This window comes from Dasypus novemcinctus, chromosome 12 (genome assembly GCF_030445035.2).
Source record: "Dasypus novemcinctus isolate mDasNov1 chromosome 12, mDasNov1.1.hap2, whole genome shotgun sequence".
NCBI lineage: Eukaryota > Metazoa > Chordata > Mammalia > Cingulata > Dasypodidae > Dasypus > Dasypus novemcinctus.
This window is the reverse complement of record NC_080684.1, coordinates 75,493,714-75,519,553: the sequence shown is the minus strand read 5'-3', so window position 1 is coordinate 75,519,553 and position 25,840 is coordinate 75,493,714. Positions and strand designations below refer to the sequence as shown.

General features: G+C 37.7%; 1 long non-coding RNA gene across 1 annotated transcript; it reads right to left on the bottom strand.

Moving 5' to 3' along the window:
- Window positions 1-190: 190 nt before the first annotated feature.
- On the bottom strand, window positions 191-24,076 carry LOC131280628 (uncharacterized). The gene is made up of 4 exons (XR_009188296.1): window positions 23,727-24,076; window positions 8,548-8,600; window positions 4,233-4,339; window positions 191-284 (listed from the first exon to the last, which is right to left on the bottom strand). It is a non-coding gene; the product is annotated as an uncharacterized lncRNA (long non-coding RNA).
- Between the last annotated feature and the right edge of the window lie 1,764 nt (window positions 24,077-25,840).

Below are 25,840 nucleotides of genomic sequence, written 5' to 3'. Positions count from 1 at the left end.
TCATGATAACTGAATTGAAGAGCTTTTATATTCTCCTTTATTCTGATGTAACAGAATTAATCTTTACCAATATATGGTTAGATTGTTTCTACAGATTCTTTGTATTTAGAGCAATGTATTAATTGTATAAATTAGGATGGGCTATGTTATGCTGCAGTAACATATAACTCACAATCTCAATAACTCAAAATGACACAGGTTTCTTATTCTTGCTGTATGTCCCTTGCTTGTCTGCCGGGTCTTCTGCTCCACAGTGTCCATACTCCATGACCAAAGCCACTTTTCTGATTAATCAATACAATATGATCATTTTCTTGTATCATAAAAAGATATTTGATGGTCTCTTTTATGTAGATACACTGTAACATCCTTAACAAATCCCCAGTTATTGCATTTAAGATGGTTTCACAGTTTTAATTAGTTAAAATTGCAGCCAAGTGGCTGATATTCTCATTCTCATGAGCAGCAGTATTCTGCAGTGGCTAAGAGCACAATTCCTAGGGACCAAAACTTTTGGGTCCATAGTCTTGTGCCCCAATTGCCGTGTTATATTAGGTAAGGTACTTAAACTCCCTGTGTCTCAGTTTTGTTGCCTATGGAATGTAATTGCATCTATCTCATACCGTTTCTGTGTGAATTAATGAGTTTTTAGATGTGTACTACGTGTGTAGACCATACCTAACTCATGGTAAATATCCTTTATTTGTTAAGTAATAATTCATGATTTAAAAAATAATAATTCCCCATTGTGGAATTACTGAGTCAAAGTTTATGTAAATACTAAGACTTTCAATACCTGAAGCAAAATTGGAATGTATTTTTAAAATTCAATATACTAAAAATATAGTAAAGGAGTCCCAGAAAAGAACTAAAGCTACTCTATAGAGTAGATTATGTATAGATTACTAGTAACATATAGGTAATCCCTAAACTATGTGTGATTAGTTTAGTGTCTTTTCGGTGCTATCTTATTTCTATATAGCACCAGATCTGTAATTTCCTTTTCAACTTCCCTGTTCACTCTGTCCTATGCTTCATATGGAAAACAGGAATATTTCCTCTTTGTTAAAAGCTCATTCTTGAACTTCTGGCTCACCCTGATGGAAGGCAGTCCTGCCCGTCATCTCTGTCCTTCAGACCTTTCATCTTTTCCCTTGCAAGGCTGAGCAAGAACAATTCAGCTCAACAAGCATCTCTGATTCATGCATGGCTGGGTTTCATGGTTCCTGTGCAGTTACTTAGTCTCTTCTCCCTCTGTTTCAAGGCTCTCAGAAGCATATTCCCCCGGAGGTTTGTTATCTCCTGTTAACACTGAAATTTTTTTCATACTATAAGGCTATGCTATCTCTATAATTTTTGCATTAGGCAATAGTTGGTATTTCCATAATGAAAAATGCCATTATAGTGAATTTCTTATGTTGATAAGATTATTTTTGTATTTACTATCTGACATGATTTTTTCTCTCCTGCAGAATTTAAAAACCTGGTGTTCTCTCATGGAACCCCATGTATTTACTGCAATTTAGTTTCTACTGAAAGAATGCATATTACAGAGAAATAAATAGAAAATTTGCACCTAAAATTCCTAAACAAGTAGTTGAGCTGACTATTATAATTTTAGTAACAATACATGTGGCCACTTGTCAGTGTAATCAAAGAGGCCAGCAGTCCCCATACTCATACTGATGGATGGAAAGACTCAGATAACATTGACATAAAAGCTCAAAGTCCATTGAAAACACAGAGGCTAGATTTAGCTCTTTGTTCCCTGACGCATCTGACTAGCATTTGGTTAATGTCAGTGTCTTGATAATAGGTTCAGTGCAGTCTTTTCCTTAGCATGATTAACTGTAATAGGACTGCTGCTGAAAAGGTGTGCTTAATGTTTTGTAAAGGGTCACAGATGGGGGGGAATTAAGTCCAAGATGCCCAGCTAGCTAGACTATGAGAGATGTAATCCATATTTAATATCTTTTCTCATTAACAGTAGCAGTCATATATAAGTGATTTCGGTTAAGAACTAATCTAAAGCAGTAACAATTAAATCTAGATGGCATCACTAATTACTGAAGGTAGGACACCATTAGTCCCACCCACTATGGGCTGTTTACCAATGTTGAGAGGACTTAATGGGGCCCTTATGGCAGTAGGGTACCAAAGTCAGATAATTGGCATATGGTTATTCGAGGAAAAAGTGAATGAAAGGATCAAGGTTATTTCACAAATTTGGCCCATTTTTTTTGGAAAAAATGATTAAAATCGAATCACAGAAATAACCTAACTTAGTATCACACATATGTTCTTTTCTTCTAATTATTTCTAAAAGTGGATGTTTGTATGGCTATCTATTTATTCATTATAAATGAAACTTCCTTCAAAATATGGCTTTTTCTGTATCATCTGATTTTGTTTATTGGGATTAATTAATTTTACTTCATTTCCACCAGACTCTCTTGAATGGCGCACTTTAAAAATGACATAATATATTACCAGCCCAATTAACATGAAGCCACAGCCTGCAGCCCTGAAAAATATGATTATGTCTCAAAGAAAACAAACCATGGGTAAGTTATAGTAAAAAGTGACCCACAACAGGAGGGTAGTATGCTTAACTACCTGCCTTATCACTTCAGATTTTCCATGTGGGTTTGAGACCTTGGGCTCACAGCTTTTGTTAATTCACTAATTCATTCAATTATTGATTATTAGTCCCCTTACCAGGCAATGTGCAAAGAATAAGAAATACAGTATTGGCAAAACAGACATAGGAACTCTATACTATAAACTCTAAACTTAAGTGTCTAGTTGGGAAGAGACGGTGGTTCCAAAAAATAAATAAAGAAAAACAAGAATGTACATAGTGTCTACTTGGGACAATGAAAAAGTTTTGGTAATGGATGATAATGATGGTAGCACAACATTGTGATTAACAACACTGAATTATATATTTGAATGTTGTTAAAGGGGGAAATTTTAGGTTTTATGTAAGTAAATGTACTAGAATACATTTTTTTAAAAAGTTCATGGAACTGCACAACACAGTGAATCCTATGTTAAACCATGGACTGCAGTTAATTGTACAATTACAAAAATGTGCTTCCATCAATTGTAGCAAATGTACCACACCTATGCAAGGTGATAATAATAGGGTGGTATATGGGGACCCTATATTTTATGCATGATTGTTCTTTAAACTACATCTTTCCTAATAACTAAAAAAAACACAAAGATATATATAAATTGTCATGAATTTACATATGAATAATTTATGTATGTGTAATTGGGACTTAACATACTATGGTCAGTAGTTACTGCCTAAATTAGGTAGGATGGAGACAGCCGTTTTAAAAAGGTACATTGGATGTGGGGTAGAAAGGATAAATAAGAATTAACCAGGGAAGTGGCTGTGAGCATTTGGGCACCTGCCTACCACATGGGAGGTCCTGGGTTCAGTTCCCAGTGCCTCCTAGGGAAGACGAGCAAGAGATCAAGCTGACCCAAATGGGCTGGTGTGACAGACTGGTGTGACAGGCTGGTATGACAGGCTGGTGCAGCGAGCTGACGCAGCAAAGATGACTCAACAAGGAGACACAAGAAGGAAACACAATGAGAGACACAACAAAGCAGGGAGTGGAGACAGCTCAAGCGATTGAGCTCACCTCTCCCACATGGGAGGTCCCAGGTTCAGGTCCCAGTGCCTCCTAAAAAGAACATAAGCATATACAGAGAGCACACAATGAATGGACAGAGAGCAGATAGTAGACAGCAAGCATAAACAATGAGTGGGGTGGGGGGAGAAATAAATAAAATAAATCTTAAAAAAAAAAATTAACCAGACATAAGGAAGAGCATGTGCTATTTCTTGGTTGGTAATGGGTTTGAGACCATCAAGAAATTGAAAGAAGATACAAATTAGTTGTTTTTTTTTTTAAAGGGCTTTTGTATGATTAATCTTGGGACACAAACTTTAGTAAGTGGTAAAGGAAAGAACATATATTATGTAAAAGATTTTAGTTTGTTCTGGCAAAACTCAGAAATGTGATCTATAGTGTTAGCTAAATTTGTGTCCAAAGCAGTTGGATTCTTCTCTGTAGCCTCAGACCTAGGGAAAGAGCCTTGTCTAATCTACCCAAGCAGTTGCCTCACATTGAGCCGTTTGCTGCTTGCTCACAAATCTCTTGCCCTGAATCTCCTTTGACATACTTTTTCTGTCTCAGTCAAGTTCTACTTACTGCTGGTTTTCTAGTCTTCTTGCTCCAGAGAATGTATAGGTCACCAAATTCTTCTCTTCTTCCTTCTCTGCAAACAGTTTCTGGCTGTTCCATTCATTATGTCACTTCTGGGGAGAAACAAATGCATAGCTTCCCAGTCCATTAGGTATAAGAGCAAATATCTTATATCTATAAATGCAATTTGCAGAGATCACAGTTAAAATATGATGGAGAATAAAACAGACGAGAACTTAGTCAAGTGTGTATATATATAAACAAATATACATATACTATATTTATAATATATCACATATGCATACACAAATTATATAAACAAATAAGAACATCCTTAGAAATTATAATGAATCTAATGAAGTAAAAGAACAAGCTAGAACATATAATATAATTTAAATGTAACTTAATTTAAATCTTAAAGATGAGTAGGTATTAACATGACCAAAAGTGGAGAAGACAATTATTCCAGGAAGAAGGAAAAGCATGCAAAGTCATGAAATAATAAAGAGCTCTATGTATCCTGTGAAGGCAGGAACATGTGTTAAGAGATTGAATATAGGGATGAATATAACAAAAGTTGGGGTGAAAGTACTACTAGATATAAATAATTAATGGATTTTGTCCAAGAACTATTATGATACAAATAGAAAAAAATGACATGTAGAAATCTCTACCATGACATGTCTGACTAATTGATAATGCATAAAAGTATACAATAGAACAAGCTACATGATACGGATTTCTTTGTGTGGCATCCTGTGGCTGTTACATTTCCTAATTTGTCTTACCAAGAAAGTTTTCATTCATTGGTTCTTAATATGTGCTTTCCATATCCATATTTATACTAGCTACATAGGTTGTTGCTTTTTCTGTTTTTATTTTAGATATATAGGGGAATTTCCAAGGCAAAGATACCGCTTTATAATAATGCCAAAAAAACAATGTGTATTTAATGATTTAAGTAAATTCTCCAGGCTTAACCATGGCAGCAAAGCACAAAACAATCTAGAGATATTGCTTTGGTGTTGCCAGTATTTTCTATCAGTCAAGTGTTCTTACAGTTGGTACAGAGGTCAGTTATATCACTTAATTCATCAAAAGTTTTCCAGGCATGAAGGGCAAGTGGTAAAGGTCTTTATTAATTGTTGTACACATGAAATGAAAACTAAAACCCTGAGGAAAACCTTTCAAAATGCTGTGTCAATGTGGTACTATGGTTGGATGCAAGCAAGGACTTCTGGAAAGTGTAGTTAGGGAAACAGGTGTGGCAGATTTTCAGGGCTATATCCTGTACTAAATTACTCAAACTAATGAAGTGATAGCTCATACTTAAGAGGGAGGAAGGGAAATTTTATCTATACTTTTGCAACTAAAAAGTCAAGGAAGAAGCTATTTTAATTTCAACACCTATGAAGAAATTTTGGTTTATATTTAGTAATGTTTCAATTTTTGAATTACATATGTACAAAAGCTAAAATTATTTTTTATCCCCCTGTCCCCCTCCCCCCAGATGGCTTCCTCATATGTCAGCTCATCCTCTTTAGGAAGTACCAGGAACCAAACCCAGGACCTTCCATGTATGAGGTGTGTGCCCAAATTGATTGAGCCACATCTGCTCACCATAAACTAAACTTTTAATGCAGCACTACCCAGTCCAACAGGGATAGAATTTCTGAAAGCCATGGTCTTAAGAAAGAATAAGCAGGAAGATGAATCAGACAGGAAAATAAGGACAGTATTGTAAGTTCAACGCCTATGAGTAAGTCCTAAATGAAATGAAATTGTGATTGATAATCAAAGGCAAGAGTTGTTTCTTTTAAGTCTTTTTAGTTGGGCACCGAGAAAGATCCATAGGTGCATAATAGAAAGTACATGATTCAGGTGGCAGAAATGACTCACTAAAGAAGATAGATGAAACATATCTAACTATCTGGTAGAAAATGTGTGAAAATGCATCTTTAGACATCTTTTAGGCTTCACATATGGGAGGACTTGAGTGATGAAAATGGCCTTTGCTTTATTTTTTACCTCTAATCATTATATTTTATTACTTCTTTTAACTATTTCTGAGAACTCTATCTTTATCAATACTAAAATGCAAAAAAAAAAAACCCACAATAACAACAAATATATTAATGAAATACTTCATTCTTAGGAAAAATTTTGAAATGTCATGAGACTGCAACCATTTATGTAGCAACCAATCCACATATATTTTGGAAAGGATTTGTTTTGATGGTGCTTGGTACCATGCTAAGGGCTGTGAACACAGGAAATTAAAAGATACTGATTGGTTCATTCATTTAATTTATACTTATTCTCAGGATATGCAAGTCACTATTTTAGATACTCAAGATAGAGCAGTGAACAAGACAAAAGAAGTTCCTGCCCTCGGGTAACTTATATTCAAGAGATAATAGAGGTAATGCAACATACAACTTACTATGAAGATAACGAATTATAGCTCTGATGTATCTTCAAAGGAGAACTGCAAGATGCTAGGCGAACACTCAACAGGGGACTGTGACCAAGAGTATGTGTGTTTGTGTGTGTGTGTGTGTGCATGCATAACTTGGGGAGAAAGGGTCAGTTAGGAAGGCCTTCTCCAAAATGATGACATTTCAAATCAAGACTGATAAGGTGAGTAGAAATTAGCCTATGAGGATGAGAAAAGACGGAGCGGTGAGAAACAGCTGGTGGACAGACCCGGAGGTTGAATAAGCCATCTATAGTGGGAGCTCAGAAAGCAAGAGGTATAGGGGGATGCTCTGAGGCTACCAAGTTTGCCATGAGCCAAATGGGAAGGGTCCGTAAGACCTGTTAATAATTTGGTTGTTTTTTTTTTGTCAGCAACATGCAGAAAGACATTGAAGGGTAACCTTATGTGATCAGTGTTTTTTTAAGAGCACTTTGACTACAAGATAGAGAATGGATAGGTAGGATCAAATGGAGTGCAAGCAGTCCAGTTAGGAGTCTATTCTAGTATATCATAAAGCAATAATGGTAGCTTGGACATGGAGAGAAGGTAGATAGATTTGAGAAATATTTTAGGAACTAACTTTGACACAGTATAATAATTGACTACATATAAAAGATGAGAAAGAGGGAGGGGTCAAAAATGACTCCTGGGTTCTGCATGTCCTTTTTTTGGAACTTGTAATTTTAAAGAAAAACAAATGTTAACTATACTTCTTCAAGATTCTTGAATATCTGACACAGGAATTTGCCTCTATTTTTTGATATGTGTGATGATGTCCTTTAGGAGAATTAGTCAATCATAATTTTAGTAGATGAGATTCTTATCTAAGTGCTACATTAGGTTCTTTTCTTTAAAATAGGAGCTGATGGCTCCTTAGAGAAAAAAATTGGAAGAGCAATGATTGGATGGCAGAGATAAAAATACATTAACAGAGCCTATTCACTTGTCACTTGGCAGTGACCCATTTCATAGACCCATGCTACCATTTCTGACCATTTCATCAGGTAAGTCAGCGTCAGGGTTGTCTGAAAGTTTAAGCTCCCTTATCCTCAGTCTTAGAAACTGGTCCCACATCCATCTTGGTACATGCAAAAAAGAATTAACAAAGCAGGCCTGATACTGCTGTTCCTTGGAAAGGCCTGCTTGCAAGACTAGCCCTTGGCAAGCCTCTGGAAGCTACACTGATAAATAGTTCCCAATACTGTTACAGAACTTTCCCTAAATGATAAGAGTGATTCACTGGTCCCCAGTCATTTGTACAGACAATATAGTTTATACTGAACACCTGTTTTCCTTTTGAAAGCTTGGAATTTTGGTTCATGTTGAGTAGAAGGTATGTATTTGACAAGTCCCTAGTAAAAACCTAGGGTGCTGAGGCTTTAACACACTTCTCTAATAGATAACATTTGCATGTGTTGTTACAAATCATTGGCTGGAGGAATTAAGCATGTTCCCTGTGGAACTTCACAGAGAGAGGAATCTTGGAAAGTTGTACCTGGTTTCTTCTGGACTTCATCCCATGCACCCTTTCCTTCTGCTGACTTTGCTTTGTATCCTTTTGCTGAAATAAATCTTTGCCCTGAGTATGACCAAATGCTGAGCCCTATGAGTGCTCCTAGTGAATTATCAAATTTGGGAGTGGCATTTGGGATGCCCAACACAGTAGATTATTGGGGACTCTTACCTTGCTAACACCTTTGTTAGTTTCAAAGGGCATGGATTATCAATACAATAATTTATGAACAGAATGACCTTGTCATGTAATTTTGGTGGAGATTATTTAGGACAATTTCTGACATAAACACATCCCCCCTCTATATACCTTAAATTTGCCAGACTTACCTGACGAAGATGGAGGTGTGATTAGGTATCATTAATCTTGCATGTGATCATTCCTGGAAGGTGAAAGTAAAAATATCACTACCTTAAGTCCATTAGACTTTATGTGTTGCTCTTATTCATATTTTTGCTATTATATTCAGACCATAAAGCTTTTTCGTAAGAAGGCTGTAGTATTTAAAATGTTTTGTAAAACAGGCTGAATATCTCATGGAAATTCTGGTGAGATGAGCAAAATACAGGGAACTGCATCACACTAAAAGCTTCTTGTGCTACAGAAGATGAAAGGCAGCTATAACAGTAGCAACCATAAGCGACCCCTGGATCTGAATTGTGATTATGGAAATGGCAATGTCCTTTCATTCAGGTAATTACTAAGCCTCTTACAGCACCTTATGTGCACATGGGCCAAGATTCTTATTACCTTCTGAAGTCCTTCTTACCCTGCACAAATTTAGCACCACCTTATCAAATTCTCATAAAATGCCAATAACATGACCTGAAGAATTTTCTACTTTTTCCCCCCGTTTGTAGCCTTCCGAGAGTTCTTTAATCTCTGGTTATTATTTTTAGGTTGAAGCACACTAAGATACTTCCTAAATTTATCCCTTACCAGTCTCACCTCTGTGCCATGATTGGCTGGACTGTATATGTTTGTGTGTGTGCACAGGTGAGCATTTTCCTACTAAAAATATTCTTTGCTAAGGATGGAATATTAATTATAAATAGTCATCCAAACTTCAGCTCACATAAAGTTTGAAGTCACTCTGAAGCTTGTCTAAGGTTTGGAAATAAAAGCTATATCTTTACCAAGGACTTACTACTTGCCTTTACTGCTCTCAAGGTATTAAATATACTAATTCATGTAATTCTCACCGTACCTTTTGAAGTTGGTGCTATTGTCTTTATCACACCCATGGGGGAACAGGAGTGGAGGGGTGATGGGGCAGCCAAATTGCCAAGTTGCAGAGCTTGAGCTTTTATCCTTTGCTATTCACTGCCTATCAGCATGGCTTTGTTTCTCAGAATCACTGCCTGAGTGTAATGACTCTGGCTCCTTCTAACCATCCATTCTTTGTTCATTTGGCTAAACGTTCATATCTTCTTTCGTCCTTGCAGTGCCCTGTCCTATGTGCTCTCATCCCATGATGCCCTCCACTCATGTTCTCTCCTCTGTAAAGGCTTTTCACAGTCTGATAGTCAGCCTGGGAAATACTGTGCAAGCAGCAGAGAAATAATCACTGCCTGTGGGTCTCAAGCTGCGAACAAAGTGTGAAAGATTATTTCTGATTCCATTACTTCCAATGATTTAGACTCCTGCCCTAGCGTGAAGGAAGGGAATTACAACAAAAATCTAGATTCCTAACATTCAACAATCCAATTCCAAAAGAAAAACATTGTAGCAAATGGCCCGACATCCTTTGCCCAGTGTTGATTCTATATTCAAAATTTAGAATGTGTCAGATAGTTTTAAATATAAGCAGTCAATTTCTAATGGAAAATTTTAAAACATTTTCTTTTCCGGTGAAATCATACAGCCCTTTTTTAAATTATTTTATGGTTCAAATGATTAGCACGTACTAGAGTCTTTGAATTCAAGAAGCCTGAAATTTTTCAGGTGCATACAATCCCACCAGTACTATATATTGTGTTAACAAAAATCTACCAAGCTTATCAGTATAGAATTGCATTATTCTTTTATAGTTATAGGCTTCTGCTGACTTCTCAGTTTCACACTTGTTATTTTCTCAGGTTCCAGTTCTCTATGTCAGAAATAAAAGTTATTTCAAAACTGATTGTAGGGAAACGGACTTTGGCCCAGTGGTTAGGGCGTCCGTCTACCATATGGGAGGTCCGCGGTTCAAACCCCGGGCCTCCTTGACCCGTGTGGAGCTGGCCATGCGCAGCGCTGATGCGCGCAAGGAGTGCCGTGCCATGCAAGGGTGTCCCCGGTGTGGGGGAGCCCCACGCGCAAGGAGTGCGCCCGTGAGGAAACCCGCCCAGCGTGAAAAGAAAGAGCAGCCTGCCCAGGAATGGCGCCGCCCACACTTCCCGTGCCGCGGACGACAACAGAAGCGGACAAAGAAACAAGACGCAGCAAATAGACACCAAGAACAGACAACCAGGGGAGGGGGGGAATTAAGTAAATAAATAAATCTTTAAAAAAAAAAAAAAAAACTGATTGTAAACTGCTTATTGTATCATGCCATCAATTTTCTTATTCTTCAGTATATCTATAATGTGTACCTTCTGGCAAGTCTTTAAGTTTTTCAAGCATAGTCTTTTCTTCTTGCAAATGTGGCTATTATAAAATTTTCTCTCCTTGCCTAAGCTAGTTTCCAATTTCTTATTATTTTCAAAATAATTCCAAAACTTAAAGAAAGCTTTGTAGGAAAAAAAATTAAACTAAGGATAAAATCCACCAAACTTGCATATTCTACAGAGGAAATAAATGGTTTTGTTTTTTAAAAAGTGAAGTCCAGTTAATGACTTCCTTGCTTATGACAATTTTTCTGCTGTTGTTTATATAAATATTCTCTTGGAAATATTAATTAAATCTTTTGAGGTCAGGTAGAACCATTAGATTTTTTTAAAAAGCTTATGTAACACTAGATGACGTCTTTCACCAAATTAAGTATTCATGAATATGAAATTGTACCTTATTTGTCCATTGCAGATTTCACAAAGCAGGATTACATGTAAGAGACATGGTGAAATTTGTGTTTCATAAAATTTTATGATTCAGATCCCACTCTCATTTATTGAACAACTATGATAATAACTAAATAGATATGTAGTAAGTAAACAATACTTAGAAAAATATTACAGACTGATGGGAGAATGGATGGATGCTTAGATGAATGAATGGATTAAGCACTCATCATATATATAAGGATGATATTTATTATATCTTCAATTCTCACTTCTTCCCCTGAGCTCCAGGTTCATATACTCAATTGTCTAGTAATGATTTCCACTTGGATAGTTAACAGACATCATAAACTTAGCATGACCAAAAAGCTAATTTCTCACCCTACTCATTGTATCCTTCCACTCCCACTACTCTCAAAAGCTACTTCTTCCCCTGTACTTCACATGTCCTTTATTGCCATTACCACTACTGTTCACCTGTGTAAACAATGAGGTGTCATCCAGGATTCCTCTGTTCTGTTGCCCAGCACCACCTCTTTACATCCAATATATAAATGAACACTGTTGGCTAAAATTCCGAAATATATCCTGAATTTCATCACTTCTCATTCTTTTTTTTGACCATTTTTTTCAAGTCCCTGGACAATTTATCTCCTATATTCAACATCTTAATTGGTTTCTCAGTTTCTACTCTCCCCTTTTACATCTAATTCTAAGACAATAGAAAATAAAATATTAATATATAAAATCTTATTATTCTTCTGATTGAAACTCAGCAGTGGTTTCCTGCTGCAATTAGAATGAAATCCAAGTTTCTTATTATGATTTAAAGGGTTTTCTAATATCTAGTCCCCGCTTGCCTTTCCTGGGTTCTCTCTTACTGCTCATTGCCTTACTATGCCAAAGTCATTCTCCTGTACTTTTACACTAGCTGTTTTCTACTCAGAAAGCAGTTCTGTTGGCCTTTTTCATTGTCAGTTTCTTTTCATTACTCACCTCTCTTATCAGAGAGGTTTTCATTTAGCCATCTATTATTGAATTGTATTTTCCAAAAAGATATGCTCAAGTCCTAACCTCCAGTACTATAGATGTGAATTCATTTGTAAATAGGATCATTGAAGGTGTTATTAGTTAAGTCGAGGCCAAACTGGATTAGTGTGAGTCCTAATCCAGACGGCTGCATGACAGAGATAGAGATTGAGTTATGTTGCTGATAGCCAAGGAAAACCATGGATTGGTGGTTGCCCACCAGAAACTATGAGAACAGTATGGAATGGATTGTTTCTTTTAAGAGGAAATGTGGCCTTGCTGACACCTTGATTTTGGACTTCTAGCTTCTAGTACTGTAGAGACAATCAATTTCCATCGTTTAAGTCAACTAGTCTGTGCTATTCTTTTTAAAAGCAGTTTTATTGAGCTATAATCACATACCATTCAATCCATCCAAAGTGTACAATCAATGGCTTTTAGTGTAATCACAGAGTTGTGCATTCATTACCATAATCAATTTCAGAACATTTTCATTACTCCAAAAAGAAAAACCCCATACCCCTTAGCAGTCATCTCTCAATATCTCTATCCTCCCACAGCCCTATGTAACCATTAATCTATTTTTGTCTCTATAGATTTATTTAAATTTACATTTTATATAAATAGAATCATACAATAATAATACTTTGTGTCTGGTTTCTTTCACTTAGCATAATGTTTTAAAATTATTATTTTTTAACTAAAGAAGTCACAACTTTACAGAAAATTCATGTAAAAATACAGTGTTCCCATATACCCCCTATTGTTGACACTTTGCATTAATATGATACCTTTGTTTCAACTGATTAAAGAATATTGAAATAGTACTATTATAGTCTGTGGTATTTTGTTACAACAGTCCTAGAGCACAATCCTAATTAAATTGGCTACCATCATCCCCTCATTCCATTACACTTTTATTTTCTTCAAATTAACCATTAATTTCTGAGATTATCCTATATATAGGATGTATATATATATGTTTAAATATCTTTCTTCCCCCAACAGAATTGAAGCTTAATGAAGCAGAGTCCTTGTCTGTTTTCTTCTGTGTCCCCAATGCCTAGCTCAGTGGCTGCTACATAGAAGGAGTGCAAATAAAATTTGCTGAATGAATGAGCTAGATTGTGTAATACAATTTACACAACTAGTTTGAAAGATGAATGGCATCATCACTGGAATTTCAGAGCTGTAAAATTATTTTTCTATAATCATACATGATTAAACCCAGGACTCTTGACACAATTTGTAGATTCATTCCAATCAATGACTCTTCGTCTCAATAATTTCTCCACTGTAAGTAGAAGCCATTGAATTGATGTTCACACTGAACTATATGGCTCAGTACATTATCAACCCCTCTTAACAAGAAGTTAACTTTCCACATGCCTTAAAGATACAACCCTATGTCAGGACAAAAGACTTGATTTAAAACTGCCAATGCAAAATGAGAACAACCCAAGAACTGTAAATTAACTGGACGTAATTTCAGTTGGGCTTTTCTCCAGGGTCCTTCCCAGAATGAGAAAATAAATGAAGAGAAAATGTAAGCGAAAAGGAACAACCTTCATCTGGGACATACAGCAAATGTAATCGAAAACTGAGGCATGTGCCAATCACTTTGGGAGAATGTCAGAGCTTGGAGACTAGAGGCATTCAAGAAATGAGTCAGTGTAAGAAGAGAGAACTATTCCACACAGAGGAAGGATGCTGCTGCAGCTATTGAATTTACACATGTGGCAGGTGATTCACCTCAAAAGCCTTTTGTGAAACTTTATATTAAGTTCATGTATTAACATCACATGTAGGCATTTATATAATTCGCCATTCTGTGTGATCAAAATCTTGGGCTTTACTAACTTAGGATCTTTAGGGCAAAGGGTCTCAATCAACCAAAGAGTGCTAATACCCCCAATATCTTGACTTACTATAATACAGGGTTCCGCTCTCTCATGCACACCATCAAAACTTCCCTAGGAACAAATGAACAAATGGGGGATAAGCAGCTGTAAATATATCTAAGGTTATGAAACAGAGCTTTAAAATGTTCTTCAGACCCTCCAGGCTGAAGCTGACAACTTAACATCAGTGTTCTTGCAAAATAAACAGCTCTAGATACTCTGGCTGTCCATGAAAAATGTTGCTTTTATGTAGGTAAGTCTGGCACAGTGATGAATAACCTGAATATTTTAAAGGACCAAGTTAAGGTGTTTCATAATATCAGTCAGGCTCAAACATATCCATGAACGAGACCTATTTCCTGACCTAGGATTTTAGTTTAACGGAATATGGGGGCAGCTAATCAACTCTGGATGTATGCTTTTAATTGTGATTGTCAATCTAAATTATTTTATTTCTGGTTGTACAGACTGAGTTTCAAGATTCTGTTCAAATTCCCTATCACCCTCAAGTTAGATGGTTACTCTTAACATAGCTTATCAAATGGAAAATGAGATAAAAATTGTACTTTCTATAGTGGACTGAGACTAAAATATATAAATAAAAATAATAGACACCCTGACTCAGATCAGGCATTGCCTGTAATCTGTTCAACCGAGTGAGTAACCCCACGGGTCTTAAATGGAACTGAACAGTCACCCAGTGAAATCAATGGTGATGACCCGAGTGCTTTGGTCAAGTTTCCAATGAGATCATTGGGAAAATGACCAAATGAGGGGACTTTAAAACAAAATAAAACCACTGTGTGCTTTGGGCGTTGCTGCGTTCAGGCATTTCTGAGAAAGAATTTTCCGGAAGACAGAAGCAGTTGCTCTTCAGGAGCTTTCTGAGACAATGGAACAATGGAAAACCTCCTACAGAATTCCAGATGAGAAGTGCCTGTGAGAAGCCAGTTTCCGTCCAGGAGAAATAAGTTTCAGAATGGACAGGCATACCATACTAATCAATGTTTATCTGCTCCCAACTTTGTAACACTTTCCTACATAAAACGGAAACGTGACATCAGCCGATTTCCTTGGCTTATATCAAACATTCCCTTGTTTGTTTCTACATTTATCCTATAAAAGCTTCTCCTCTCTATCCCCTCAGTGGAGCTCCTTTTCACATACAGTTTAGGTGCTACCTGATTGGTGAATCAAAAACTGATCAAACGAACTCCCATAAAAGAAAGTGGGACTTTAAATGAAAACCTAGATCTATTCAGTGGTTGTAAGAAAAAAAAGGCTCTTGGTGTTCTTTGTAATAATTTTTATTGGAAATATTATTCTGGTAAAGAAAGAAGGAACTTCACAAAAGCAAGAACAATAGGACACAATATAGACACCAAAGGTCCCAATTCTGGTGAAAGACAGCAGTTAAGAGTTAATAATTAAGAAATCCTGATCCCTATTAACATCAGCAACTCTTTATTCAGTATCAATTTTGTGGAACCATTGAGGATGCAAATAAATTTGACAGGCATATACAATCTGTCTAGGATACTGTAATATCCAGAGAAAAACAAAATATTTATATACCAAACCTAACATCCATTCTTGCTTCCTAATACTAATAGCATGCTGATTTCCTTCAGGGAAATTCCATTGGTAGACTGATATATCCAGGTGATCCCAATGAGTTACCTGTCTCCTTATATCTAAGGTTTGTTGTTTATTATTTTCTTTGATTTTGTTAGCTCCCTAATGTTCATTTCAACTTAAGCTAGCTTCAGTCAATTTCTGTTTACAATCAAAGAACAATGACTATTCTTTTTTTTATTATTTATTTTTTCATTTCTCTCCCCTTCCCCTGCCCCCCACCCCAGTTGTCGGCTCTCTGTGTCCATTTGCTGCATGTTCTTCTGTGTCCGCTTGTATTCTTGTCAGCAGCATGGGAATCTGGGTCTCTTTTTGTTGCATCATCTTGCTGCGTCAGCTTTCCGTGTGTAGGTAGCGCCACTCCCGGGCAGGTTGTGCTTTTTTTGCACAGGGCAGCTCTTCTTGCAGGGCCACTCCTGGTGTGTGGGGCTCCCCTACACGGGGGGCACCCCTGCATGGCACGGCACTCCTTGCGCGCATCAGCACTGCACTGGGCCAGCTCATCACATGGGTCACGAGGCCCTGGGTTTGAACTCTGGACCTCCCATATGGTAGGCAGACGCTCTATCCATTGAGCAAATCTGCTTCCCTATGACTAGTCTTATACCAAGGCTTCCTGAAAAATGTAGATTTAGTATTTACGCTTTAGAATTAGAACATACTTATCCACGGAGACCAATTATACTATAAGAAATACACAGAGGTACAGGATAAGATTAAGGTCTTTTGGTAATTTTATTCTCAAAGAAGAAAGGCACATCCACCAAGTACCTCATCATTACTAAAGGCACATATTAATACCCATTGTGTAACAGATAAAGGGATCAGTCTTAGAGATGGAAAGCTGTCCAGCCATAATTTCAGACTCTTGAAGCTGTCAAGTGAATTCAGGCCCACTAGAAACCCAAAAAGTCCTGTGAAAGAACTTGGTTCTTCCCGTATCCTTGAAAAACAATTGATAGAAAAAACAGCCCTGGAAGCTTGAGGTGTAGAGTTTCTTTCTTCTCACTTTCATCAAAGGAAATTCTTCCTCTCCTTAGGGGCCTGAGAGCAGAGTAAGGAGCTTTTCAGGGATCAGCACAATCCTCTGAGAACAGGAAAATTGGTGGGGCATGTGGTGAGTTGCCGACTTTCCATAAGACTGGAAAGAAGAAATGCAGTATTAGAGGAGGCTGGCCATAAAACATTGGAATGAGGGAGATTCTGACAGTAACTCCTGTTTGCACTGGCTAAATCAGGTTCATAAGTTAATGTATTTGATATATTCGTGCATGTGATAAGGAGATAATGATTTCTGTTTCACTCCTGATTGTTGGTAAGGGTATTTCAGTCCTACATGTAAGCAAGAATGTGGGACAGCCACTATTAGAGCCCTAAAGAAAATTTCGAACACTCATTTATAGTAGTTCAAAGACAGCTACTTATTATCTTGCTTTAAGACAACTAGAATGCCTGACTCTTTCTATACTGTCAGTCCAATCTTGAGGCTTGTTAAGACCTGAAGTGCCCTTTGTCAGTACCACTTAGAACTTGCCAGGCAGTCAAGGAGCCCATGCACATTCTTCTTCCCTGGGAATCACCTCTCTGACTGAGGCCATGAACCTGCCTGATACATACCTGGTGAACTGAGTCTGGTATACCATCATGTTTCTGCTGAACCTTTGCCTATTTTCTTCACTGCAGACACTCATAAGTGATTTTTCAATCAGCAACTCAACTTCATATCATGGTATTTTAATATAAAATAATTTATTTTAAGTAACAACTATTTGAGAATAAAATCAACCATGCTGGAAAGCAGACTTGGCCCAGTGGATAGGGCATTCGTCCGGTTCAAACCCTGGGCTTCCTTGACCCATGTGTAGCTGGCCCATGTGCAGTGCTGATGCGCGCAAGGAGTGCCCTGCCATGCAGGGGTTTTCCTGCGTAGGGGAGCCCCACGTGCAAGGAGTGCACCCCATAAGGAGTGTGCCCCATAAGGAGAGCCACCCAGCGCCAAAGAAAGTGCAGCCTGCCCAGGAATGGCGCCACACACATGGAGAGCTGACGCAACAAGATTATGTAACAAAAAGAGACACAGATTCCCATGCTGCTGACAACAACAGAAGTGGACAAAAGAGCACACAGCAAATAGACACAGAGAACAAGCAACTGAGATGGGGGTAGGGGAGAGAAATAAATAAATAAATAAATCTTTTTAAAAAAAAAAGCAACCATGCTATATTTTTCTTTTTTCTTTGTCTCAGTAGGTTAAACAAATAGAAACTCCTTAATTAATTACTTACAATATTAAAACACTTGATTTTATTTTAGGTAAACATTTGGCAAAAGTGAATCATATATCTATCTATCTGTACATATACCTTCTTATTTGAAAAAAATGTCAGGCCATTATACATTTTGTCAAACCCTATAAAATTGTACTGTACAAAGTATAAACCATAATGTAAACCATAGACTATAGGTAATAGCAATACTTCAAAATGTATTCATCAATTGTAACAAATGTACCACTCCAACAGAAGATGTTGTTAATGGGGGAAAGTGTAGGAGGGCGAGAGAGGTGAGGTATATTGGAATCCCCTATATTTTCAATATAACATTTACGCACTTTAAATCTTCTTTAAAAATAAAGAAAAGAATTAATCATATTTTCCCTCTCCTATCCGTATCTAATTCTGCTCAGCTTTTCAGTTTGCTTAGGGACATTGGACATAGGGACTTAGGACATTGGAGACAAGAAGTTAGTAAAAACTAAGCTTAAAAAAAGGAATATACAAGCTGTCTAGATATGGGAGTACCTACTATTGAGAATCATGGAGCTCTTTATTAGCATATCCTTATGATCATAGTCATAATCACACTCTGCAAACTGTATACTGCTTTAGAGTTTCCCAAGACCTTTTTCACTCTTTAATTCTATCCTCCATTTATAAGAGTAGTGGATGCAGTCCTGGTTGTTTTTTCTGTCATAATCAATATGGAATGGTTAAAAGTAGCAACACAGAATAAAAATATATCAACATATGGAAAATTGGTAGGTTTGTTTGTTTTGTTTCCTTAAATTACAGTTTACAAGCTTTTCAGATTCACCACACACATATTCACATTTGTTAGCTGTTATTACAGTAGCTATTATACTAATGAATAAACAGATGGGAACATAACACGGGGCTTTCCAAAACCTGCTTCCTTTGGTTGTTCCTTCTGTAGTTCTAGCTGTCTAAGTTTAAACAAAAAAGATTGCTAGACAACTATTTATTTCTCCCAGATATTGGGAAGAGGCAACTCATATTTACCGAGTGCCTGTTTCATAGCAAATTGCATGCTGGGAAAATTTCTACTTGCTATATGATTTAATCTGAACAGCATTTTCAAGAGATAGGCATTGTCTCTAAGCTATACCAAAGGAAACTGAGTCTCAGAGAGGTTACCTGGCTTAGCAAATGCTACCCATCAATTTAGAGTGGTATTGGGCCCCAGATCCAAATCCGAGTCCGTGCTCTTTCTACTGCTCACTAAACATTATTTCTTTCCTGATGAAAGTACCCTAAAAGCAGAGGAGAGACAATATACAGCCCTAGGGGGTCTGGGGCTGTAGTTCAAAGGAAATCACAGCAAGTGTGAAATTTCTTTGAAGTTTCATCTTTTATCTTTAAAATGCATACATTCTACTCCATAATATATCCAGGTTTGTTTTAATATGAAAGTATGTTTGTTTTCCCAAGTCTTCAAGTGAAACTGAAGCCCCAGAAATATGCATTATGCTGTTCCTTTGGGTAGCTTCTTGTAAGCAATGCCACCCGTCACAATATGACCTTTAAAAAGGTGAAGCATACAATTCCAGCTCTGTTGATTTTAATATGAAATATTAATTTCCCATAGTCATTTTTTGGAAGTCACTTTTTAAAGTACCACTTCTATGCATCTACAGTGCCCTGCATTTCCCTTTTATAGCATTCCTTGCATGTGGTCAGTGCCTGTCTCCCTCATAAGACTAAATTCCATGAAAGTAGGGAAGGTAACTGTTGGTTATTTCTTTTTTCTAGTACTTACCCCCATTACCTGGAAAACAGTAGCACCAAATGCATATTTATTAAATAACTGAATTCATTTAATTTGCAAAATCTTTTCATGTAGACTTAGTAAGAAATGACACATAAGTGACTATACCTTTTTACATCATTACAGCACTCACATAGATTTGATATTACAGTACATAGTGGAGGTTCAGGGGGTATCTAACTTCTAATTCTGCTCACAGAGCTGATTTACTCAGTGGTCCTACAGAGTATAATACAAAGTAAGTGGTAACAAAATGGTAACAAAACAGAGAACAAGCTCCTCATGGTTTCACATCTTCATGCAGAACATACGTATGACCAGATGTCATAGTTTCAAAGGCACAGGTGCTCTCTCCTTGGTAAACATGCAAGCCCACATCTGGATAGTTAGGTGTTGGCTTAACCTACAACCACACTCCCAAGAGTCCAGAACCAGTATATACCAAATTGATTTAGGCAAGCAGTTTATGGGCCCCAGTGACAGTAGTCTGGCCAGTTTGTTTTGATTTTGTTTTTCTGAGATGGCAGGCAGAGTCTTTGTGTAAAGATATTGGACTAGTTGAGGATGGGCCTTGTTAACAGGGAGTTTGCTGAGAGTCAACAATACTGTGGCCTTGATATTGTTTTACCTTCCTTCTTCTTAGGTGACTTGTCTCTGAAAAATCTCTGTACCCTTCCTTGGTAAATTAAGAGCTTCCCTCTCTATGCTCCTTTGAACTATATATAAACTTTATGAATTCATTTATTGTAATAATTTAAGACTCTGTTTATCTCACTTATAATTCTTTTAGTGAAGATCCCCTTGAAGATAAGTACAACTTGCTTAATGAATGTTATTTTTTAACATTTATTTTATTTATTTCTCTCCCCCCACCTCATCTTCTCTCTTGTATCCATTCACTGTATGTTCTTCTGTGTCCACTTGTATTTTTAGTGGCACCAGGAATCTGTGTCGCTTTTTGTTGCGTCATCTTGCTGTGTCAGCTCTCCATGTGTGGGGTGCCACTCCTAGGCGGAGTGGCTCTCCTTGAAGGGTGCACTCCTTGCATGTGGGGCTCCCTTATACAGGGGACACCCCTGCATGGCATGGCACTCCTTGCGTGCATCACCACTGCGTGTGGGCCAGCTCACTACACAGGCTAGGAGGTCCTGGGTTTGAACCCTGGACCTCCTATATGGTAGGCGGATGCTCTGTCAGTTGAGCCACATCCACTTCCCTTGATGAGTGTTTTTGACTGAATGAATGAGTCACACCACCATTTTCTAGGATTTCCTGGTTCTTACATGTTGTTGGCAGTAAATGGGAATGAATTCACTGATTAAACAACAACCTCCCAGGTGGCTACATCTCCAAAAAAGGTTTTTATGCTATAATACCAGAAATATCAGAGTTCTTGGGGCTTAGTGAAGGTGGTGGAACTTCTCAGTTTTATTTACCCTAGGAGATTTTTCCCTCTTGCCAAAGTCATTCCTCTGCTGAAGATCAGAGATGACATAGGGACTGACCTGACACTTTATTGAGATGAACAATGCAATGAAGGTAATGAGTTATCATGAGCTGCTGGTTGTCCCTAAAATCCAGCTCTGAAAGCTGCTTGAGTCGATGCTTGTTGAAGATGTATGGAGGGGTCAGAGCAATGGTGGAGTGGAGGAAGAGAGGACTTTTGCAAGTTCCAGGGACACTTTGATTGGAGGAAAGATTTTTAGGGTCTGTTCTTTTTCCCAATTGGTGTCTGACACAGTCATTGATTGCCCTATAACCCTATTCGCATGGACCAGGCTGTTGTTGCCAATGTCTTTGGTATAGTAAAAAGGCAGTGAAAAAACCTACTGAGGGCAAAAAGTTGGTAAAAACATGTACAGAATAAACAACTTCTCTGAGTATTCATTCTTCCATTCCCTCCTCTTCAGGACAAATGATTATAATGAGGGAAATGTTATCTTCCTCGCTGCTTCTCTCAAAGTGTTTAAAGATAAAGTTAGAAGATTTCCTTGGGGAGTAGGTCTTTGGTGCTAGAACTCTTTGCATTGTGCTTCACCCTTTCCCATCACCCTAAACACACTGCTGTTGTCACAGATTAGGGCCTGGTTTTAGGTCTCTTCCTAAGACAAGGTATCTGAAAAGAGCCCAGGAGACAAAATAATTTGACATGTAAAGAGTAAAAATAGATAACAAATTGAACTAGATATACTATCTAAAGTAAAATTAGCATAATACCATCTGAAGCAGAGCTATTGGAACAGATGGTCCAAAATTCAAAGCCAGTCATGACAACTATATTAATGTATATAAGAGATAATATTAACAACCTGAAATAAGTACATTCATAAAAAAGAACCCAGTGAAAATAATAGGTTAGGTATGAATAATACAGTAACTGAAATGGAAACAGCAGTAGGTAAGTTTAAAAACAAAAGAGAGTGGATCTAACTACAGAAGGAAAAGGTGAGTTGGACAATAAGAGGACTGAAGCAGAAGATAACGGGAAGAAACAAAGTAAAGAGACATGGAGGGTAGAAGTTGAAGTGTTAGCCTTGGAATAATAGGACTTTAGGAAGGAGATAAAAATAAAGAGCAGTGAATATTTAAAGAAACACTGAAGATAAATTTCCAAAATGTATGAGATTAAAGACCTTAGATTAGGAAAGTTCTGGGAGTGCCAAGTAGAAGGACAAGGGGAACAGTGCACACATAGGTACATAAGAATGACAATTTTAAGAATACCAGAATACATTTTTAAGATGTGAAGGAAAAGAAACTGTTAACAAATTTATATCCAACAAAATTGTCATTCCAAAGTGAAGGCACAATAAAAATATTCTCAGGCATATAAGGCCTCAGAGGCTTTTCCAAACACCCAAAAGGAAGTCATTTTCAAAGGAAATTCTTGGTAAGAAAACAGTTTAGGACATTGTAGAGAAGCATGTGATGTTGAGGTGGTAAAGTTTATTCCTAACTAAAATTCTAATTAATATCCATATAATTGCAGAGAAAAAACCAAATCAACATAGTAGAATACTAGAAGACTTGTGTTAGGAAGCAAATATAGATATCAATATGTTTAAGAGAAAATTAGGGTTAAATATTTATAAGAATGGTTAGTAACAGCAGTCATTGAAAGAACAAAACTAGAATGTGTAATTTTTATTGATTTATTTTTTCATTTATTTATTTATTTATTTCTCTCCCCTTCCCCTCCCCCCTTGTCTGTTCTCTGTGTCTATTTGCTGCATGTTCTTCTTTGTCTGCTTCTGTTGTTGTCAGCGGCATGGGAATCTGTGTTTCTTTTTGTTGCATCTTCTTGTTGCGTCAGCTCTCCATGTGTGTGGCACCATTCCTGGGCAGGCTGCACTTTCTTTTGTGCTGGGCGGCTCTCCTTACAGGGCACACTCCTTATGGGGTGCACTCCTTGCACATGGGGCTCCCCTATGCTGGGACACCCCTGCATGGCAGGGCACTCCTTGCGTGCATCAGCACTGCGCATGGGCCAGCTCCACACGGGTCAGGGAGGCCCGGGGTTTGAACCGCGGACCTCCCATGTGGTAGACGGACGCCCTAACCACTGGGCCTAGTCCCAGAATGTGTAATTTTTAATCAAGCAGAAGGAAACTCAAACTATCCAATCAAAGACCAGAAATTAGCAGAAAAATAAAAGAGTATCATAAATGAACAGTAAGTATGATAATATAAATTATTTAATTTAATTATAGATATATCTAAATTTGTTGAAATTATTCTTTAATGACAGACTACCAGATTGGGATTTATAGATATCCAGGGATGTGTGTATAGAAAGGACATATGCCTAAGAAAATACACAGTGTATTAGTATTCTATTGCTTCATAAGTATTAAATATTTATCACACACTTCATGGCTTAAAACAGCAGACACATATTACCTCACAGTTTCTGGGGTCAGGACTCCATGCCTGGCTTTCTTGGGCCCTCTGATCAGAGTCTTCCAAAGCTGCAGTCATGATTGTGCTCACACCTGAAAGCTTGACTAGGGAAGAAGGGACTTTCAAGCTCATTCAGGTTGTTGGCAGAATCCATTTCCTTGCAGCTGTGTGACAGAGGGCACTGGGTTCTTACTGACCATTGTCTGGAGGCCCTCCTCAAGCCACCACATTTCCCTGACACACGGGTACTCCATCGTCGGTTCACAGCATGGTGGTTTGCCTATTCAAGGCTAGCAGGAGGCACTCTCTCTCTCCAGGCTGTGAAGAGGGAGGCTTTTATGATGTAACGTAATCAGAGATGTAACATTCTATCACCTTTGTCCTGTAAAGTAAAATAATCACAGGAGTGACTTCCCATCACTTAACTATGGACTATAAAATAAAAACAAGTCTTAGGTCATGCTCACACTCAAGGCGAGGGTGTCCTACAAGGGTATGGATCATTGGGGTCACCATGCAATGGGCCTGCCACCCTTGGGAAGAAAACTGAAATTCATAAAGATGCAAAAATTATGTATAGTTCAAAGGAATCCATCCCTGGCAAACTGTTGATTTGGCAGAGATGACACAGATGGAAAAGAAGTGAAGATGTATTTAGTTAAACTTTTGCACAGCTACTCAGAGTGATCAGAATTTTCCAGAGTGAATATTAAAAGGAAAAAAAAAGGTAACTTCTTTAAAAAGTGACCATTCTAGATCAGAAGGTAAGGGTTATAAATGATAAAGACAAATGAAGAGAACATGATGGATTCCAAATATGAAAGAAGTAGATTTTAATGGATTCAGAGCAAATATACTTCCTCTAGCTTCATATAGCTAAGGAGTTTACTGATTGTTTTTCTAGAGGAGAAATTGGAGATCAAAACCAACACTAAAAATATGGAATTTTCTATCAGATGAAACTTAATAAAGCTTTATAGAATGTTGTTTAGAAAACTCTATGCAACTCATTTCGAAATGTGGGTTTGTTCAATTGTTTTCAGTTTATCTTTTTTGTTTTTATTATAGTCAAACCTCCTCCAGGTGGTGTTACGCATAAATATAAACATATACTTGCAAACCAGGGCGTGGTTTTTAGAGTGGGTCCCTCCTTTGGGGGTTCTTGCAGGACTCTATTTCCATCGGGGCCTGCCCTATATAATCTACCCCCCTGTTTCCCTTTACAGCAAACTCCTTGCGCTTTATCTTTATCTCCTCTCTCCAATGCTCATCCCTTTCTTTCTTGAGCCCACTTCAACCAGGTCTTTATACCACCACCACAGGTGAACTGCTTTAGTCCAAATTACTAACAACCTCCACAATGCTAATTTCAGTCCAATCTTATGAGACCTCTCAGTAGTATTTAACAATCTTGATTACTCCCTCCTTGAATCTCAGGCTTCACTTGGCATGAGAGATACACACTTGACTGGATTTCCTCCCCTCACTTCGCTGGTCACTGCTCCTAAGAATCTTTTAGGGGCGCCTCTTCATCTCAACAAGCTCTAAGGGATGAAGTGCTGCCCTAGAGCTTAATCACTGGATCTCTTCTCTCTCTGTACTCACTACTTGGGTGATCTCATTTAGTCTAATGTGCTGATGTCTCCCATGTTTAGAACTCCAGACCCCAACACTTTCCTTACTTTCTGCTTTATATTTTAAAGGGTACCAATGCTCAGCAATTTCTTTCCTCATACATACTCACACTGCTTGGAAGGTCTTGACCATTTCCCTGACTACTACCCAGTTGCTGTTTCTCCGTGAAACCTCTCTGCCTTCCCACAGACTTAGATGCCTCTCCTGGGCTCTGATTCCTCCCCATTCTACTCTATTTTAGCATTTCTTTTTTTTTTTTTTTTTATTGACTTTGTAATAATATTACATTAAAAATATATATGTGAGGTCCCATTCAACCCCACCCCCCCACCCCCCCTCTCCCCCCCCCCTACAACACTCGTTCCCATCATCATGACACATCCATTGGATTTGGTAAGTACATCTTTGGGCACCTCTGCACCTCATAGACAATGGTTCACATCATGGCCCATACTCTCCTCCATTCCATCCAGTGGGCC